This window comes from Neofelis nebulosa, chromosome 15 (assembly GCF_028018385.1).
Source record: "Neofelis nebulosa isolate mNeoNeb1 chromosome 15, mNeoNeb1.pri, whole genome shotgun sequence".
NCBI lineage: Eukaryota > Metazoa > Chordata > Mammalia > Carnivora > Felidae > Neofelis > Neofelis nebulosa.
The window spans coordinates 56,658,363-56,670,743 of NC_080796.1; positions in this window are offsets into that span (position 1 = coordinate 56,658,363).

Below are 12,381 nucleotides of genomic sequence, written 5' to 3' on the forward strand. Positions count from 1 at the left end.
TGAAACAGTTATAAATTATTTATGTCTGAAAATGAATTGTATTAAGTTAACCAAGTCATTAGGATCATTTTCTAAAATAAATTATGAGACAAAGACAACATATCTTTTAAAAAAATGAGCAATCTCTACAAAAAGATCTAGCTCTAATATGTACTAAGGGCATTAGATCAAAAGGACATTTTCAAGTATGTTTTTTAAATGCTTTAGTTTAACTCTATCATACAAATACTTATTATTTTATTAAATATTTTCTAATTTCTATTCCAGGTCCACAATTTTTCAGAGTGAGCTTGTAGAAGACAATCATTTTATTTTTCACTTTATATCCTTATATACCTATTCAAAAGCATTGAGAAAATATTAAAGTTTGGTTAAATCATGATTTTTAGTTGAAAACTAAATTAATTCACAGTAAGATTGTCTTGTATTCCCCAATTTTATATTTTCAAGTTTTTCATCTTTACCTGCTATAAATCCCCCAAATCTGTCTTTAGATCTATTGTTATAGTTACATTTTATTATTTTCAAGAATTTTTTAATGTTTATTTATTTTTGAGAGAGAGAGAGAGGGAGAGACAGAGCACAAGTGGGGAGGGGCAGAGAGAAAAAGACACAGAATCTGAAGCAGGCTCCAGGCTCTGAGCAGGCTCAGCACAGAGCCCAATGCAGGGCTCGAACCCACGAGCCGTGAGATCATGACCTGAGACGAAGTCCAAAGCTTAACCAATTGAGCCACCGAGGCACCCCATTAGCTAAGTTTTAACTAATTATCTTTCAGTTGGGTACTATGTAATTCTTCTATTTCACTTGTCATTGAGTTTATTTTTATTATTTAGAAGACATTTTTAAATACATTTTCTTGAATAGCTTTCAATTTACAGAAAAGTTGCAAAAATACCAGTTTCTATATATTTCCCTATCATTAACTTTTACATTAGTGAGGCACATCTGTCTCAAATGAATCAATTTTGATAAATTATAAAGCCCATTGTTATACTCTTATCTCCTTAGGTTTTATCTAACACTCTTTTTCTGCGTTAGGATCCCATCCAGGATATGATAGCGCATGTACTTAACTGTCCTGTTTCCTAAAGCTGCTCTTGGTGTGACATTTTGTCCATTGAATTTTTAATTTCAGTAAGCTTATCTTTCCTCTCTTAAAATATCATATGTTTTTCAAATGTCTGTTCTTTTATTAAAAATTTTAAATGTTTTGGGGCACCTGGGTGGCTCAGTTGGTTGAGCGTCCGACTTTGGCTCAGGTCATGATTTTGTGGTCCATGAGTTCGAGCCCCGCATCGGGTTCTGTGCTGACAGCTCAGAGCCTGGAGCCTGCTTCAGATTCTGTGTCTCCTTCTCTCTCTGCCCCTCCCCCACTTGTGCTCTGTCTCCCTCTGTCTCTCAAAAATAAATAAATGTAAAAAAAATTAAAAAAAATTTAAATGTTTTTATTTATGAGAGAAAGAGCGAGCACGAGCAGGGGAGGGGCAGAGAGAGAGGGAAACAGAGAATCTGAAGCATGCTCCAGGGTCTGAGATGTCAGCACAAAGCCAGACATGGGGCTCGAACTCACAAAACGTAAAATCATGACCTGAGCGAAGTCAGACACTTAACGTCTGAGCCACCCAGGCGCCCCTAAATGTGTCTGTTCTATGTGTGCCTTATTAACAGATGGCCCATACTGTCCAATCCAGACCAAAATTCAAAGACTTTCAAAAACTTAATAAGATATTAATTATAGAGATTGACTAATTATTGGCATATAGTTTTAGCAGTATGAACAATGTTAATTTTAAAACATATGGCCATTTAATCAATTGCATTTAAAATTATAAAAATTATATCACATTCTATTCATAAATATGGGAATTTTATATATGGATCTATGAAATATTCAGAACATGGGAATTTGAATATCTATTCATGCATTAGTATTTTATGAATTTGATTATGTATATTCAAGAACACATAGTATGTCAAAATAGTTTAGAGTCATTTTATGTTGATATTTTTTGGAACACTGGTGATTTTAGGTATAGTCATTTTTAAAGATTTGATCCCATTATTTGTGGGAAAATAGTAGTTTTAAAAAACAATTTTGCATCAATAATGTTTTTTAGTTATTTTTACAGAAAATCCCAAATGTTGTTGTTAAATCAGCTTTTATTCTTTACTGAAACAACAAAGATATTTTCTAAGCTCTGAAACATTATACATTGTTGCTTTTTATCATAATGAATTTCACTACATAGATAACCTATACTTTTTCATTACAAAATAAGTTTGAAGATATTTTTAGATCCAGTTCATTTTCCATAAAAATATAAGCACTATCATCATTGTTAGAAAAACTAAAGTTTGTGATTACAGATAACTGTGAATAATTCAATATGAATCTAATCAAGATCATAATTACAATTTAAGAAGTAATTTGTGGAAACTATATGAAAAAAATAGTTCTATTTTCCCTCATTCTTGGTTTTATATTCCTATATAACATTAAAGTACATGTATTACTACTTCCTGAAAAGATTACCAAAATCATCCATGAGATTAGATCAAGCTGGATGTTTAGATTAACTGATAGACGGGATATGTTCCCACAAAAGAAAAGGAAAGAAATGTATAATTTTGAATTAACTAAAATTATTGAAAAAGCAATTTAAGTGTTTTGAATATAAAAATAACAGTTAAGCCTTTTTTCTTTGCTTCTTTTCATATGAATCTATTTTTTAAATCTTTCCCCAAGAGAAATTGTTTTTATTTCTCACAATTTCTGTTGGACATGTTTTAATTTTTGCTCCTGAGTTTCAGGTTTTATATAGTTAACTATTTTATTCAAATTTCATTTATTTTAGTCTCATTTTTCAACTTAAACTTTTTTTACATCATTTTTGCATATGATTTTAATATCCATTTTTATTTCTGACTACTCATTAAATAATCTTTATGTACTCTCAAATGTGTTTGTAGAAGTAAACTCTGATTATATATGTACATAAATGAAATGATCTATCTCCTCGTGAATTTATTTTATTTTATTTTTTTTTTATTTTTTAAATTTTTTTTTTCAACGTTTTTTTATTTATTTTTGGGACAGAGAGAGACAGAGCATGAACAGGGGAGGGGCAGAGAGAGAGAGGGAGACACAGAATCGGAAACAGGCTCCAGGCTCCGAGCCATCAGCCCAGAGCCTGACGCGGGGCTCGAACTCACGGACAGCGAGATCGTGACCTGGCTGAAGTCGGACGCTTAACCGACTGCGCCACCCAGGCGCCCCTCTCCTCTTGAATTTAAAATCAAGTCGATTGCCATTTAAAATGAAGTTCATTTTTTATTACTAATTTGTTAGCTGGCACAATGTATAAATGAGTTAAATATTAGAAAGGAATACATTTCTCTTGAACTGATTGTCTATTTTAGTATTCAGAGTCTTCTCAACATTATCAAAGAATCTCAGAACATGACATTTTATTAATAGTGATACATTGTGAAGTGCTTTCAGTATCCCATGGCCATATTGGCCAAGAACACCAGATAGGTTTCATCACCCATGGTAAAGATCCCTATGGCAACAAGCAACCTGAATCTCTTTCTTTTAAAATTCAAACAAAATATATGAAGGCAACATTCTAAAACACTTTGCAATCCAGATCTTTTTCTGCCATATAATTATTAGTTTTTAAAAAGAATTTTCAAAAAGTTAAACACTTAAGACATTTATGAAAACAACTCTCCCAGTAGTTTATTGCAGAAAAATTCAACTATGAAGAACAGAATTTTTAAAACAATTTTTTCTCAATAAAAAGAGTTTATGGGGAGGCTTAAGTAGGATTATAAGCTCAGGAGTTGGACTCTCTGAGTTCAAATTCCAGTCTAACACATATTAGCTGTAGGAATTTGGGGAACTGGCACAATTTGTGTCTCAGTTATTACAACTGGAATATTGACATATTGATAATAGCTATCCCCCAGGATTTTGGTGAACATTGAAGTAAATAATGGAGGTAAAGAGATGTGAATGGTGTTTGGAATATGAAATATACTCAATAAATGTTAGTAATTACATCATGTTATTGTGATGAGTCCCAAATACATATAACTACTACTGATTATTTACTTACGGTCCATTACCAAATATATGTCTTTCTGCCATTCTAAAATAAACCTCAAAACTAAACACAGTTTGTCTCCCTTCCTCAAGCAAGCTGTTTTCCTCAATCTTGTCAACATTTTATCAGTACATTTCAAACATCAGAGTCGTATTTGTCTCTTCCTTTTACCTCCACCACCAAGTCATATGAATTCTCTGATAAACACAGTGATCTTAAACAGTACATGATACCTTCAGATGACGAGGGAATGTTTACTGACCGTACTGAGAAAAAAATAAAGTTATCTTTTCCTCCTTGTATCTTAATGCCTGATTCCTTATATAAATCTTAAAAGTTAATGAATTTAACAATATTAAAATTTTAACACTTAAAGTAAATTAGTGACACAAAGAGCAAGCCTCCCCCATTTCCAAACAGAATGTAAAATACAAAGGCATTTTCCAGAAATTCTGTTTTGGTAAGAGTTAAAACAGTAAGGGAGGGAAACAAGAGTGATAACTTCTCTGTCCATCATTCGCTCTGGAACTGCCTTGTTTTCCACACGGATGACAAAAGAGTGGTCATTGCACAGTATGTTGTGGTGATTACTTTATGGACTATAATGCATGATACATGTACCAAGTCATGAGAATTCTGTAATGAAGGTCTTCAGGTGACTGGCAGTCAAGCAGAGAAGTGAGCACTCACAGGAAGTGAGTGCCACAAGAGAAGACTCGTCAGAATAGACAAGAAATTTTTTCTTTACCATTTACCCACAAAAAGTGACTTTACCACTTTCTATCCAAAAGATATACATCACGGATAATAATGTATTTAGTAAATACATGTAAGTGAACTTAAGGAAAATGTGGCTAATTAGGTTGCAAATGGGCAGCTATTCTTCTATAGAGAGAGCACTTGATCCGTATTTAATTATAATGAACTTTATTACACAAAAATTATACTATTGATCTGTATAAGATCGTAACTGGTTCCAGGGGTATCAAAAAACATCATAGGGTAAGAGAGACATTCTTCATCTCTAAGAGTGTTTTTTCTGGGATCAGTGAGTGGCTGAGAAAGAGATTACAACTAAAGAACTTTGTTGGGGTGCCTGCCTGGCTCAGTTAGTAACGCATGCAACTCTTGATCTCAGGGTCATGATTTTGAGCCCCGCTTGTGGCATGGAGTTTACTTAATCTCTCCCAAATTAAAAAAAAAAAAGAACTTTGCCTTTATTACAAGAAAAGGAAGACTGAATATTATGTATCTTACACATATAAATGGCAGGATTTTTTTTTAACACTGATCCAGTCCTTTCATACAGTTTAACAATTAAAAAAAAATACAATTTAATCAAGTTAGTAGCTCTATAAATAGCCTAGACTGAATGTACTTGTAATTCCAAGGTTATGAATATTTTCATTGAACTGAGGAATTTAGGAAGAATTAGGAAAAATATGATTTTTGAATTTTAAATACATTGTAATGAAAATGTTCAAGAGGAGCATTTTAATGTGCTGTACAATGTCTTATATGTGACCTTGGGGAAAGGACTTTATGGGTATACAAACCTATGCTCAAAGATGGCTGTCGGTAGGAATTTCCAATACCAACAAGTTTACATAAGCAATGTAAAACTTCTGGTTGATTCTAAAATATATGATATGTAATACAAGGCATCGTGGGAAATACAGCTATTTAAGGAAGAAAAATTATGGCATATAGTTCCAAATGGACAAGAAATTAGACATGAGTGTACAATATAGCTTGGTGGCAAAAGTGAAATATTTCAAGATGCTTATCAAGTATCATATTAGATTTTTAAAGGATTTGTTACTTTAACTGAAATAGTCACACAAGGAAATAGACTGAACACAGTCCTGACCACTTTTTAACTTTACTTCCAAAAAGGATTGCTTCCTCTAAAGGAAACAGAGACCCAAACAAATATATTTTTCTTCAGATGCTTCAAATTTGCACTTCTTCACGACTTCAATAAGTACAAGTTTTGAAATGAGTCCACACATTTAAATTCCTTCTGAAATGCACTGTATTGATGTGCCCTAGTAAAGTAATCATCAATTTTATTCCTTTTTCTGCTTATGCACTATAGGCAATGTAGAGAAAATGTAAAATGGAGGTACATTTGTCACTGTTTAAAACTGAAATCACCCTGTTAGATTCTTACTCCAACAAAAAAGGTAATATTTTTGCAAAGTAGAAAAGTTCAAAACATTCATATGAGGGCTGGAAATAATGTAATTAAGCTCAACCCAGAGTGAACAGACACAACAGCAACTTTAATAAATTATTTAACTTGGCTCATCGATTACCCTCCATACAACTAAATAAAGGTAAAGCATATTCTTATTGCAGTTATATTTTTTAAAAATACAATTGTGACAAAACTAAATTGTGACCTAGATGCCAGTAAAGCAATAGATTCGTCAGAAAGTTTAACAAGAGAGTTATAATTGACATATCATGCATTTTGCCTTTTCATGTCAGTTTTTATAACTCTCTTTTCTGAAACAATTATCAAGAAGTAAAAAAGTTTTACTTTAATATCAATATAAGCCTGCTGCTTCTAGCATACTTTATAATGATAATGATTGGAAGATTAATTGATAAGGCTTAACGGGGCACCTGGATGGCTCAGTCGGTTAAGTGTTCAACTTCAGCTCAGGTCATGACCTCGTGATTTGTGAGTTTGAGACCCGTGTCAGGCTCTGTGCTGACAGCTCAGAGCCTGGAGCCTGCTTCGGAATCTCTGTCTCCCTCTCTCTCTGCTCCTCCCCTACTCACGCTCTCTGTCTCTGAAAAATAAATAAACATTATTTTTTTTAATTAAAAAGGCTTACTTTCTATGGAAAGTGCAATTTAATAATGGGAAATTTGTTGATTACATGGTATGTAATTTCCTAGTAGGAGGAAAGAGAAAGATAATTTAGTGATAATAATATATCATGAAATGGATACACCATCTTATGGGGCTTTTTTGTTGTTTTCTTGATGACAACATTTTTTTTTTTTTTTTGCGTCAGAACATGCACATGACTTATAATAATAGTTGGTATAAAAATATTATAACAGGGGCGCCTGGGTGGCGCAGTCGGTTAAGCATCCAACTTCAGCCAGGTCACGATCTCGCGGTCCGTGAGTTCGAGCCCCGCGTCAGGCTCTGGGCTGATGGCTCGGAGCCTGGAGCCTGTTTCCGATTCTGTGTCTCCCTCTCTCTGCCCCTCCCCCGTTCATGCTCTGTCTCTCTCTGTCCCAAAAATAAATTTAAAAAGTTGAAAAAAAATAAAAAATAAATAAAAATATTATAACAAACTATTAACTATTTTTTAAGTTTATTTATTTTGAGAGAGAGAGAGAGTGTGTATGTGTGCAAGTGGGGCAGAGGGAGAGAGAGAACACCCCAATGAGATTCCGTGCTGTCAGCGTGCTGTTAGGAACCCTGAGATCATGACCTGAGCTGAAACCAAGAGTGGGGACACTTAACCAACTGACTGATCCAGGCACCCCATTAACTGTTTTCAATAGAGCTTTGATTAAAAGTAAATTCAGAAGAGGAGCTATAAGCTTCAGTAGCAAGAAACTTTCCAGTATAAAAGTGCATTTAAGAATGCAAAACCCTGGGGGCGCCTGGGTGGCTCAGGTCACGATCTCGCGGTCCCTGAGTTCGAGCCCCGCGTCGGACTCTGGGCTGATGGCTCGGAGCCTGGAGCCTGCTTCTGGTTCTGTGTCTCCCTCTCTCTCTGCCCCTCCCCTGTTCATGCTCTGTCTCTCTCTGTCTCAAAAATAAATAAACGTTAAAAAAATTAAATTAAATTAAATTAAAAAAAAGAATGCAAAACCCTGAATTAAAATCAAACTTGTTTAGATACATAAGAAAGGTTAGCAAATATTTATACATTAAGTATCAATATATGTGAATCTAAACTTTCTCTGTTTCTTATCATCATAAAGCAAAATTTCTGTTTTTCTGTTTGCTAAATCTATTCCTATGATACTAAAAGATCAATTTCAGTCATCCCAAAGTCTATAAACGAGATAACAAATGTTGTTCTAATAAGAATGTTTTATTAAATGTGTGGTATGAACACGCTGTAATTTAGCTCTGTTTGCAAAGCATTGTTAAGTTAATCACTGACCTCACTATGATTAACTGGGGTATGTTCCACATCAATTGATTAGAGCACCTAGTGTGTGTCAAGCACTTTGTAAGCTCTGGTGAGACAATAGATGCAAAATATGTAAGCATGGAGTTGACATTCTAGTAAGACAAACAAAAGCTGAATAAATGTATGACATACTAATGGCAAAATGTTATAAAGAAAAATAAAGACAACAAAATGTTGGTAAACCTCCGCTTCATGTTTTTAAAGTTCACCCACATGACTCAGTCAGTTAATTTATCCAACTCAGTCTTCTGTCCTTAAATCTGGGAGTATACATTCAAATGGATATTTGATTTCCATGCCTACTAGATATCTTATGCCCTTGGCATTGATTGACTGCACTGGTCTACTTCTTCCCTCATATTTCATATCTCTGAAGCTGATGGTATTGCTCACCTCGTTGGTCAAACCCCACACTTGGAAACCTCATTGACTCATACCTGTCTCAACATCTAATCCATCAACAGATAATCCTATCTGTCTCAATTCTGACTATTTTTCACCATACCTACTGTGATACTTCTATGAAACCTGGCCTCTATCAGTTTCCACCTAGACTTCAACAAAAGCTTCTCTACTGATTTCCTTGCTCTATTCTTCCTTACCCACCAATTTGTTCTCTAAGTTTGACTATTTCATCCCGTCCTGAAAATCTTTTAATGGCTTCTCTTCTCATTGGGAATATAATGGAAATTACCAGTCATGACCTCCCAGGCCCCATATGACCCTGCCTAATCCTGCTCACCTGTCTGATCTCAGATCCTACTGCTGTCACGTTTTGTCTCAGCAACACCAGCCTCCTTTCTGTCGCTGTAATGTGGCCAGCATACCCGGGTCTTGGGGAGGGGCACTCCTCCAACAGATGTTACAGAACTTGCAACCTCATCACATCCAGGCCTCTGCTCAAGTGTTATCCCTGGGAGGCCTTTCCTGATGTTTTTTCTATAAGAACACTCATGCCGTATCCGTTTATGCCGATGAATTTTCCTCCTGGGGATTTGTTATTGTCTGCTGTCACATTGCTTTATGTATCTATTTGTTCATTGTCACACTTGCCTCTGTGCCCCTACCCCTCCTACCCACCCCTAGTTAAAATACAAGCTCCAAGAGGAAAGGGAAGTTATCTTGTCCCTTGCTGACTACTGAAATATGGGATAAATGAAAAGTGGAAGAAAATGGTAAGCATAATAAAATATAAGACATTCCAATTTGCAGTAAACTAATGCCTAAAGTTGTCCAGAGGAAACTCACCAGTTTGTTTGTGTCCTTTAAAGGAGGTTATATTTATTTCCAGAACTGTTACACAGGGAGAGCACTACTTGTCCTCCACACTGAACAAGTATATTTTTAACAAGTAAAAGAGGAAACATTTTGCCCTCCAAAGAAAAGAAGGTTACATTTTGATAGTAGCGGGATGTTCTAAATTATAGGTTATATCTTAAATTCCTCACAGTCAAAGTTGCTATAAGGAATAAAAAAGGCCAATATGCTGTTTAAAGACCATGAGTAATGGAAGACAATTGCTCTTTGGTTACTAATTTTATGTAACTTAAAAAAAAGAAAAGTATGTTTTCAGGCATAGGAGAAATACATAACCATTTTGGAAATTATAGAAATGAACAGTGTATACATACAGAATAGAATAGTATACAATAGTGTACAAAGAATAGTATTATATATAACAATGAACATAACTTCATTACTTGTAGGCAATCATTGATAGTAATTGGGTAAACATAATATTTAATAGTTTCATATCCATCTTATATATAATATCTTTAAATATATGCCCATGAGTTTATACAATTGTTTGAAATTTTCCATAATGTGAATAACATTTATTTTAATATCAGTACATTAAAATTAGTTGTGTTATTATCAATTATTCTCCATCTCAGGTGAATTTGCAAATTATCAAATCAAAAACATATCACAACAGAAAATAAAACTGAGTAAATATCCAAATTCAAAGTTAATATTTTAAGTCATTTTTTGATGTGAAACAGAAATATTTCACCACTACAGACTTGATTAAATGTTTTCTTTTCAAGCAATAAGAAACAGAGACAATCACCTTTTAAAAGGCAGTACTATATCATTATAAACTCCTATTCCAGTACATCACCACAGTATAAATGAATACAAAATTAACAGAATTTAGACAGAACAAAAATACTTGCAGTAGTATAGCACATTTTGGTAAAACACAACAACTATGAGATCTCTCATATTTTGAAATATATGAGGTTATGCATTTTGAATTAAGAACAATTTATATGTCTATAGATAACAAAGGCCATTATTTAGAATCTTCTACCAATTCTGAAATATTACTTTTCATCATTTTTCTCATCTTTAATGGCTTGAGTTAAATGCTTATGATGACTTTTGAAAATTAATTTAATAATGATTCTATTATATGTTGTTTCTATGGCACATAAGCATAGTCAATATATTAAATATTCTTCGAAATTTAATCTAACTCAAATTTTTATTAAAGTCAAATTAAACATCCTAATGGAACACTGAAGTAAATTCCCAGAGATGATTTCCTTGTAAGTATATATTCAATATATATTTAAACAGCAGCATGTTTTCTTAGAGATAAAACTCTTTTTCAGTAAGTGTTTAAATTTTAATTTTCTAATCTACGTCTTGTTTATTTATTATAGACTTAGAAAGAAGCTCAAAATGAAACACACACAAACACACACATACACACACACCTATATGCAGAACAGAGCATTTTCTATAACGTGTTTTCATCTAATGTTTCTTTCAAGGATGGGAAAAAAACTGCTTGAAGCTCTATTTTTGAAAATTTAATGGCTGTTAAAGTCACAGGATTTTTTCCTCATTTTATTTCAGTGCATATATTTTTAAATTTTATATCTTAATTTGTGGTAGTTATACTGAATGACCAATTGACTGGTCATTGATAGACTTAAAATAAAGGTAAGATTGTTTTATATACATATTTCAAATAATAGACCCCAACTAAACTTATCATTAGATTTGTATTATTTAAATAATATATCTTGACAGTTTTTTTTAATGTAGTTAAAATAAAAGTATATTATATGGTGAAAGTATAGACTTTGGAACAATAATATTATGTTTCTACCTTTGCTTATTAATCTAATAATATGGCTAAGTAAGTTAACATATTTTGGTAATTTTTATCTGTGAAATTAAGATAAATTGAGGATTATGGCAAGAATAATGTAATAGTTATTATTAGTAACAGTTTTATTTATATTAGCTTATATCCTCCATACAATTTTTGTGTGATTTAAATAAAATAACATATAAGAATGCATTTTCTAAACTGCAAAGCATTTTGGAAATATGTAGCTCAGCATTCACTATGAATTGATTTGTAGAATCAAAATGGTTCATATGACTTTGGTTATTAATAACCAGTCTTTAACAAACTCTGGAATACTAATATTTTTCCTGGGTATGGCAGCATATTTAAGACATGGTCTTTCCAATATTGAAATGCTTCAATAATAGATACGGTAAACTACTGTTTTGCTAATAAAATTCTCACTTTTGCAATGTTTGGCATATATGCCTTACATTTATAGGTTAGACTTAGAGTATTAAAACTTTTTAACAAAAAAGTATCTTATTTCTTGCTCATAGAATATTTCCGAGATAAGTAGGGAAAAGCATTATGCGACAGTATAAGGAAGATTATAGCAAACTGCTTCCACAAAAGTTGAGCCACCTAAAGACCTAACCATTGTGAGAGACTGTTAAAGACACCAAAGGAATTTGGAAATTCCCATGGTTCGCAAGAGTTCTCCCTTTCATATCGAATATGAACAAAACTATTTCAATATAGTCAGTTCAATGAATTCTTATCTATGGAAGAAAAATGCTAACATAAGCCTGTAACATGCAAGAAAAGGGAAATCATATCCCAAGCTTTTGAGAGAATATTTTCCTATGCTTGAAATGGGGGGGGGGGGGGGACACTGAAGGAACTAATCCTACTCACTAAACTGTTGACTCCATATGACAGTCATCCAAAAGCATTTTTAGAGTATCAATAAAATTATCTTTTAAGCATATCTATAGGTTGTTATCTATCT